Here is a 9,723-nt window from a genome sequence, read left to right on the forward strand (position 1 = left end):
TTACTATTATCTCAGTGTGCCTCAGCTCTCCTGATGTTCCCAGGACAGAGAAATGAAAACAATTTCAAAAGCTCCCAGAGGCAAGTTGATCATCCTGATGATACAACAACACCTGAATACTGCAAATCTCTGAGCATTATCCTCTTCCAGTGAGCATTAGTATAACTTCATTTAGGCAACATCCACTTATGATTAGTGTATTTTTGCATAGATTGCTAAAAGTATTTTTCGAGAAATATTTCCTTTTGAAATACTGATCAATTTTTATCAGTATGTGTACGTAGGCATTCCACCTGGGAAATGTAACATCACTGAAAACTATTTTCTACTTCAAGAATTTATTGTTCACTTTATTCTTCACTATTATTTAATTGTAAGGCAATTCTATCACATTTTTTTTTTCTCTGTCAGGCTATACATGGTTCTTTGGAAATATATAGTCTCTTTCTGAATTGTTTCTGTGTTTTATTTTATTTTTTAAACATGTTTATTGGGTATTTATTTCATTGTTAGTAGATTCTCACGGATAACAACACTGACAGGTAATTCTAGGTTTGAAAATGACATAAAATTTTTAAATCAGACTTAGGTGTAATAGTGGGGTCTCCTAAAACATGTAAAGACATAACTTACAAATAGGAGGAATGAGAGAAAAATGGATAGGAGTGAAATGTACCGAAAGTTAACCCTTAAATCACAAAGTCTTCCTTGTGGCCTTGGCAGATCAGTTCTGTTAATCAACCTCATCCTGGAAAACTAAGCAAGCTGAGCTGTACCTCACTGGGATTTCAGGATTCAATGTTAATTACTGATTACAACATATTCTGAAGAAACAAATACTCATTAAGAACCAAGCTACAGCAAGATTCTATCCACTCCCCCAACTAACCGGCTCTGTGACCTTGAAGGAGTCCTATAAATACTGGGAGCTTTGGTTTCTTCATCATTACAGAGTAATTTCTAAATTGCCTTGGATGGCCTGGCAGGTCCTTGTGGACTCTCTTTGACTAATTAGTTCAGCCTTATCTTTTTCTTCTCTCTACTTTCATCCTCTGGCAATATATATTCACATTTATGCTCCAAGAATACTCAATGACTTGTAGTTCCCAGAAAGTGCTGTGCTATGCCATGACTCTGTGGGTTCCCAAGTGCTGCTTCTTTGCAGAAGTTGCTGAATTAGTTCCTATTGTGCTTCCTCCTCTGAGGCCTAGGTGTGTGCTGTCCTTGTCTGCATCACATGTGCCACTACATTCTTAATGATTTTAATGCCTTTGTTACACGGCCGGGGGCTTCCAGGAAATCAAGCCAGGATGAAGGCCCCCCTTCAAAGCCTGATTCTTGTGATTAGGTCGGAAAGAGTCCAGACATGTCACTGAGTAATAGGCATGAGTTCATTACAGGAGATGGGAAAGGAGTAAAGGGGACACTCTCAAGAGAGAGAGGGTGAGACCTCTTAGAAAGGAAAGGGAGGGCATGCCTTTCCTGCCTCCAGTTTTATTGGGGTCCCAGGGAAGTTTCCTGAGAGTCCTGCCTCGGATTACCTCTTAGCTTTTGACTGACAACAGGATGACATCAGACTTCAAGTCCCTGCTGCTGTGACCACTTTAGATCACTTTGGCCCAGTTGACTGGTTCTAATTGGAACCTGTTCTTTCAGAATTTATGGTTGGGGGAATCTTCTTTATCTCCCTGAATTCTGGGATCTGGTCTGGATAAGGGTCACAAAAAGTCTTCCCCTTCCTGGTAACTTGTGTTCCTCTTATTGGAAATTATTTTGGACCTATGTTTCTCCTGCAGATAAAAATTAGCTTACTGAGGAATATAAAATATCTTGTCCACTTTAGCCAAGCAGAGCTGCAGGTAAATTGATTTTTGAAAGAGAAAACATGTTGGAGTCAGCACAGTGGGCCCATTTTAAAGAATAATTTCCTTAATCTCATGATCCTACTACTCACATCTGTTTGTTCCCAATCATCTTGAACTTTTTTAATGATGTGATCTCAAGAAAATGAATTTCATTTCCATATTCATACATTGAAGATGCTTTACACCTTTATTGAATATAATTTCATGATGAATTTATTAAATGCATTTTTCTGAAAGGATACAAATTTTTAAATTAATTTTCCATTATATCTTAAGGGTTGATTAATGAACTTTCGAAAATGTTTATGGAGCAATGACTATACTGCGAATTGCTAATATATAAAGCTAATTAATGCAGAATCTTTGTCCTAGTGGTGCTCAGTACCAAAGGAGGAGGTCCTTCTTCCCGCTCAGCCTGTGCTCGCTGGCCTTCAGGAAGGAGTTTCAGGACTCCAGCCTCCCAAGCAGCAGTTTCTTCAGCTCTTTTGAGGAAAACAACATTGAGAACCACCTAATTAGTGAACACAATATTGTGCAGTCAACAGATACTCAGGAAAATCGAACTATGCTCTTCACGATTGGCCAGTCTGAAGTTTACCTCATCAGTCCTGACACCAAAAAAATAGCACTGGAGAAAAATTTTAAGGAGATATCCTTTTGCTCTCAGGACATTAGACATGTGGACCATTTTGGGTTTATCTGCCGGGAGTCTTCCGGAGGTGGTGGCTTCCATTTCGTCTGTTATGTGTTCCAGTGCACAGATGAAGCTCTGGTTGATGAAATCATGATGACCCTGAAACAGGCTTTCACAGTGGCTGCGATGCAGCAGACAGCCAAAGCTCCAGCCCAGCTGTGTGAGGGCTGCCCCTTTGCAGGCCCTGCACAAGTTCTGTGAGAGGATAGAGGGAACGAATTCTTCCAAAACCAAACTAGAACTCCAAGACAATATTAACTAATCAGGAACGGGCAACTAATTTTGAGGAGGTTCAGAAATTGAGACCAAGGAATGAGCAGCGAGAGAATGAATGGATGATCTCTTTTCTGAGATGTTTATATGAAGAGAAACAGAAAGAACACAACCACTGTTGGGGCGATAAAAGCAGCCTTCAGATTGCAGCAGAGAATATTGGAAGTGAATTGCCAGCCAGTGCCACGCCATTTAGGCTAGATATGCTGAAAAACAAAGCAAAGAGATCTTGAACAGAGTCTTTTGAAAGTATTTTGTCCCGGGGTAATAAAGTAGAAGGCCTGCAGGAACATTCTAGCAGCGTGGATCTGGACAGCTCTGTGTCTAGCACATTAAGTAACATCAGCAAAGAGCCATCTATGGGTGACAAGGAGGCCTGGCCCATCTCTGAGAGTTCCTTCAAGCTCCTTGGCTCTTCAGATGACCTGTCCAGTGACTTGAAGGGCCATTTCACAGAAGGGCCTGGTTCGCTCTCCCCCAGCAGACCTTCCGGAGGCGAGCGAACACCCTGAGTCATTTCCTGGTCGGGTGCCCAGAACTTCCAGAGCCCACTCAGGTCTCTCCAGGGGTCTCTCAGAGAAAACTTTCGAGGTCTCACTCAGTGAGCACAGAGACGCCCCACCAACGAAAGGACTTTGAAGCCAAAGTAAACCACCTCGGCGACTCCGGTGGGACCCGGGTGAAGACCCGGCGGCACTCATGGGGGCAGCAGATATTCCTGAGCGTGGCCACTCCACAGGAGGCGTGCGACTCCCCGGAAGACTTGAGCATTATTCAAAGGTGGTAGAGCTCCCCCCACCGCCTCCTTTAGAACCAGTGTGTGAAGATGGACCCGTTGGCCCTGTACCAGAGGAAACGAAGAGGACCTCGAGGGAGCTTCGTGAGCTGCGGAAAAAGGCTCTTCTGCAACAGGTACTGCTCCTCAGGAAGGAGAAGGAAGATCAGAAGTTACAAGCCTCTGAGAATGACTTGCCAAAAAAGCGCCTGAAGCGTGATTATGAAGAAATCCCTCCTTGTCTTAAAGAAGTAACTGCGGTATGGGAAAAGATGCTTAGCACTCCTGGAAGATCAAAAATTAAGTTTGAGATGGAAAAAAATGCACTCGGCAGTTGGGCAAGCTGTGCCTCCTCATCACCGGGGTGAAATCTGGAAATTTCTAGCAGAGCAATTCCACCTTAAACACCCGTTTCCCAGTAAACAGCAGCCAAAGGATGTGCCCTACAAAGAGCTCCTAAAGCAGCCAACCTCTCAGCAGCCCGCCATTCTTATTGACCTTGGGCGAACCTTTCCAACGCATCCGTACTTCTCTGCTCAGCTCCGAGCAGGGCAGCTGTCTCTTTACAACAAGAGAAAGCCTACTCACTTCTAGACCAGGAAGTAGGATACTGCCAAGGTCTCAGCTTTGTGACAGGCATTTTGCTGCTTCATCTGAGTGAAGAAGAGGCATTTAAAATGCTCAAGTTTTTGATGTTTGAAATGGGACGCAGAAGCAATATCAACCGGACATGGTAATTGTACAGATCCAGATGTACCAGCTCTGTCGGCTTCTCCACAACTACCACAGAGACCTCTTAGATCACCTAGAGGAGCACGAGATCGGCCCCAGCCTCTGTGCTGCACCTGGGTTCCTCACTGTGTTCGCCTCACAGTTGCCGCAGGACTTCCTAGCCAGGGTCTGGGATACGATCTTTCTTCAGGGGTCAGAGGTCATATTTAAAGTAGCTCTAAGTCTTGTGGGAAGCCATCAGCCCTTGAATCTGCAGCATGAAAACTTAAAAAACCATAGTGGACTTTATCAAAAACACACTTCCTAACTTGGACTTGGTACAAATGGAGAAGACCATCAGTCAGGTAGTTGAGGTGGACATCGCTCAACAGTTACAGGCTTATGAAGTTGAGTACCATGTGCTTCAAGAAGAACTTATTGATTCCTCTCCTCTCAGTGACAACCAAAGAAGGGATAAATTAGAGAAAACCAACAGCAGCTTACACAAACAGAACCTTGACCTCCTTGAGCAATTGCAGGTGGCAAATGGTAGGATCCAAAGCCTGGAAGCCACAGTGGAGAAGCTCCTGAGCCCCGAGAGCAAGCTGAAGCAGGCCATGTTGGCTCTGGAACTGGAGAGGTCCGCCCTGCTTCAGATGGTGGAGGCCCTGCGGAGCCAGACACTAGGGAACCAAACTGCACCCCCAGCCTGAGCCCTCAGGGGGACTGACGGTTCTGGAGAAATGGTACACCATCTCAACACTGTCCAGGCCTTAACTAGGAGAGACAGAAGATGCTGGCGGGAGAAAACAAAGCGTGAAGCAAACTTCTCAGGGAGGTTTTCTTTCCAGCTCAGACATGCAATTCAGAGGGCCCATGTCCCAGTTTTTTTTGCTGTTTTAGGTTGTGATTTGTCCCTTCTCCAGCTTGATTACTGTACTCAGTAGCTTTTAGATGGCATGGACATGAATAAATGCACCTTTACCTTAAAAAAAAAAAAAAAATTTTCTGATCTAAAGAACATGTGACCCAACCAAAGAGAAAATGTCATTTAAAATTATTTTTAGTGTACTATATATATGTATATGACATATATATACATATATATGACATATATATTTATATGTCAAAAAGTTTTGAATAGTTCTTTGAAGATTAAAATTCTTAGAGGTTAAATTGCTATAACATTTGAATATTAATTATCAACTTTATTTAAGTATTTCTGATTTCAGTCTGTTAAAACTTTCCTCATCTTATACATGTTTCTAACTTGATTCCTTAATTGAGATGGGAGGGCTGGGGTTCTGGTTCAGTGATGGAGCTCTTGCCTAGCATGTGTGAGGCACTGGGTTTCATTCTCAGCACTGTATTTAAATATGTAAATAAAAATAAAAGTCCATCAAAAACTAACAAAATTATTTTCTCAAAAATTTATAAAAAAAAAGAAGAGGCAAAAAAAAGTACCAATATCTTTTATTATGAAAATTCATTAAAAAACTACTCTGATTTCTGGTCATATTTGCATTTTTAATGATTGACAGCTTATTATAATGAAATTAGGTTTATTGATGCCCAATATATCAGTATATTATGAATCTTTAAAATTGAAGATAAAATAAGTAGGGTAGCATATGATAGGACTCCATAAATGTTTCCTTCTTAATTAAAGCAATTATAATTGATATAAAGTAATATTTTCAAAATGAGCTAGAAACCAACTTCTGATGACTAACACAAAGATCAGGTCCTTGTGAAAAGTTATAGTGTGTTAAGAAATGAACAGATTGGATTTCAGGTCCAAAGAAGAATAGATTTCCAAAATTGCAAGACCTCAGAAACTGCTTCTTGTGGAGATCAGTTATTTCCTATTTGGAATAACTTACAGAAACAGGAGAAGACTTGGATATAGTGAATCTTCAGGAGAGAAAAAATTATTACCTCACCATTCAGGGGACTTGTCTAAGCATTTGAATTTCATCCCTCAAGTACCCAAACAAAAGGTGAATACTTATTGCCACTTCATTGTGAGTTTTGTTCTCCATGTGCAGATCTCTTTATTTTCATTAACTTTCAGGGTCATCACATTGTGAAATTGGGTAGGAGTGAAAGAACTCACTCCCCCGCCAAGTAACAAATTATCATCTCACATTGTTTAATAACTGCATCCAATTGCAACTGTCACCAAACAGCTATTAAACAGCAAGTCCCATGCACAAAAACTCAATGGTGCATGACACTGCTGATTAAGTGCAGCATTTTTGTGGAAACAGTGATTATTCTTAGAAGGAATATTTCATTGCCCTTAAGGTGAGTCCAGTTTAAGCACCTATAACCTGAAACTTCATAGGGTAAATAATGAAACCTCAATATAAACCTATCAGTGTTTGTAAGTTATCTTTGTGAACCATCTGCATGATTGAAATGCACTATTCTATGTTATGTGTCAGAGCTTATTAAAACTATCATCAATTGCATTGTTGAAATTTTAAAAAGGTTCTACTATTTTAATGCATGATTTGTATTACCCTTCGCTTGAAACCAAGCAGTGTTCTTTGCAGTTTCCAAGCAACACATCTTTTTCAATTACTATTTAGCACTGAATTCTGTCCCTAGATTTCTAATGCACTTCTCTTCTTCACTATGTGTATATTTAGAACCTTGCATAAGAATAAAACCATTGCATTTCTTTGATCAAATCAGATATATGTCATGTGTAAACCCTATGCAAACAAGGAAAATTAGGATATTCAAAACTAAATTACATCAGTTTAGCTTACTCTCAACAAAAGAAGAATTCAGTTTAGTGGAAACTCTCTTCAAAAAGGATTTTTACTGGTTAGAGTTTTCATCTTATTTAGGAAGAAAATAAACTGAAAATTCTGAACCCAGATATCATATTCACTCTTACAAGATTTCTAGATAAGATAATGACCACTACAAAGAAAATAAGGAGATTCACTTTCTCTTCCCTGAGAGTGGAGTGCCATACCTTCTCGGTTGCTTCAAGGGCCACTTCTAACTGCTTTCTCTAGGTGACCCCCTGCTCCCTCATGTTGCCAGGTGATTTTTCACCCTGAAAAACAATGAAGAGCTGGAAAAGGTTTTAGAAAGTGATTGTTGTTGCAGACACGTGATTCTCTATTGACTGATTCTGGAAAAAGCATTTTGGAAAAGCAGTCTCGTTCTCTTTGTGGATTATGCTGTTTTATGTCATTGATATTGTGCAGGCCAGATGGAAAATCAAGCTTAATAAAAATTCATTGGCTCATTGTGTAACACATTATATTCACTTGCTTCAACAAACATGGGTTGGTTTTTCCATACATACACAGTAATGTGTAACATTCTTATCTTTCTATAGTAAGTGCTGTATAGTACATTTTGGTAAAATGCCACTATCCAGAAGACAAAAATTGACTTCAAAAATAATTTTAATTCTTTGGATAGCCTTCTTTGGGTAAGCGGACAGAATTTTGACATAATAAATGAGAATCTGCAGGAGATTTAACAGTTTGATATAATTATCCAGTATAGCAATGTAAACTGCTTAGCAACATACACGTAGGAGCCAAAGAAAAAAGAAAAAAAGAAAAGAGAGAAAGATAGGTTTCCATGGATATATAAAAATAGCCCTCTATGGCTAGAAATTTTATGTGCATTGATGTTGAGATAGGTGTTCTATGCTCATTTCCAAAGTCCAAAATAAATAGCAGAATTCTATTTTTATTTATTTATTTGTTTATTTTTTCACTTTTGGTGCCTTAAACCAAAGGTAGCTTGGGTTCACCCACCATTGACCTGTATGCGGTTCCATTAGTTCCTTTCCAAAGATGTCAAGGATCATTCACTATATATTTATTTATTGTATAGAATTCACAAGAAATAATTGTGAGTGATTTGAAATGTCTTCCCATGTTTCTTGAAGCAGTGATCTTGTCTACTTTTACAATTAAGATAAGTAAAAGATACAATTTTCTTTTGAGAAGCCATATTTCTTATATACTAGATTTCTTATAGTATTTGAGTATCATTGATTTAAATTATTCATTTGAAATTTGTCCATTACTAGAATCAAGGCTAAATATGCATTAATTTATTAATACTTTACTAAAATACATGAAGTGACATTTAAAAATATCAAGATTAAAAAAATTATCAAAATGCTTTTTATCATTTGACTTTAAGTTCCTCTCATTCCTATTTGTAATTTAGGCAAAAAAAAAAAAAGGTCATCTCAAGGATGTCCACTTGGAAGAGTTCATAATGCATTCATCAAAAACTTTTCCAGAGATTCTCAAATTGCTTTATTTAATAATTCCATGCTGCAACTATGATATCTTATTTTATTTATGTTCCACTACCATGAAAATTTAAAATGCGAAATACCTGACAAGTTCTTTCAAAAAACAGATTGGTTACATAAAATTGAATAGTGCCAATTAAAAATACAGGACTGGGAGTTTTAGTGAAGAGTAATATTTTTCACATAGATTTCTATTAAGATAATAATATAATACTTATCTCACCGTACCTATTTTATATTAAACTAGGAATCCAAGATAATATAGATGCCCTTCATTGCGTGTATTCATATTTAATCTCCATTCAAAATTTCAATCATCTAAGGTATAGGTCATGAGTGTCAGTTAAACATAAGCAAACAAACAAGATGGACTGAACACACAGCAGGGGAGGAAGACCTGTAGCAAAGTACTCTGAGATAATTATGTTCACAAATGTACAACATTCAGATACAGAAACTCAATTGCATCCAAACCACTTATATTGAATAACAGTTCTCTTGACATAAACAGCAATATGCCTGTTTTAAGATACTTATCAGTCACAAGCCACAATTTTCTGAAAATTGTGGACTGAATGCCCACTAGTACAAAGTACATATTTCTTTGTATTCAGAAAGACACAATATAATAGAGCTAGAAAGGAGTACGGTAAAGATTAGAAGTCAACGTTAAAAAAGATCTTTTACCCATGTAACGTTTTTGTCTAAATCAATCTACTCCTTCAAAGACAGTGTGGAAATGACAAATATTCTGTTCTTCTGAAACACTTTGCTCCATTCATCCAGCAATTATAACATCATTAGATTTCACTTAGAAATTGTTTAAGCACTGCTTAAATGTTTGCAAAATGCCAAAACAGCTTAAAATGGAAAGATCATGTCATATCCGAAGTCATTTTAAAAACGTGAATTCTTTCCAATAAGTAGTAAAATATTCAAATAAATGACTACACTCTTCCTGATTTCATTCAGTGATGTCTTCTCGTGGACACACACCGTGCGCACAGAGGCAGCGAGTTGTGGATCAATGACAAATACCAAATGTGATCCTACTTTCAGGTGATCCTACTTTCAAGACTGCAAGTCCTTTCCTCAGGAAAAG

At 38.5% G+C, this 9,723-nt stretch overlaps 1 pseudogene; it reads left to right on the forward strand.

The window, feature by feature from the left end:
- Positions 1–2,217: 2,217 nt before the first annotated feature.
- Positions 2,218–5,031, forward strand: LOC124985526 (TBC1 domain family member 1-like; annotated as a pseudogene).
- The last annotated feature ends 4,692 nt before the right edge of the window (positions 5,032–9,723 follow it).

This window comes from Sciurus carolinensis, chromosome 5 (assembly GCF_902686445.1).
Source record: "Sciurus carolinensis chromosome 5, mSciCar1.2, whole genome shotgun sequence".
Classification (NCBI taxonomy): Eukaryota; Metazoa; Chordata; class Mammalia; order Rodentia; family Sciuridae; genus Sciurus; species Sciurus carolinensis.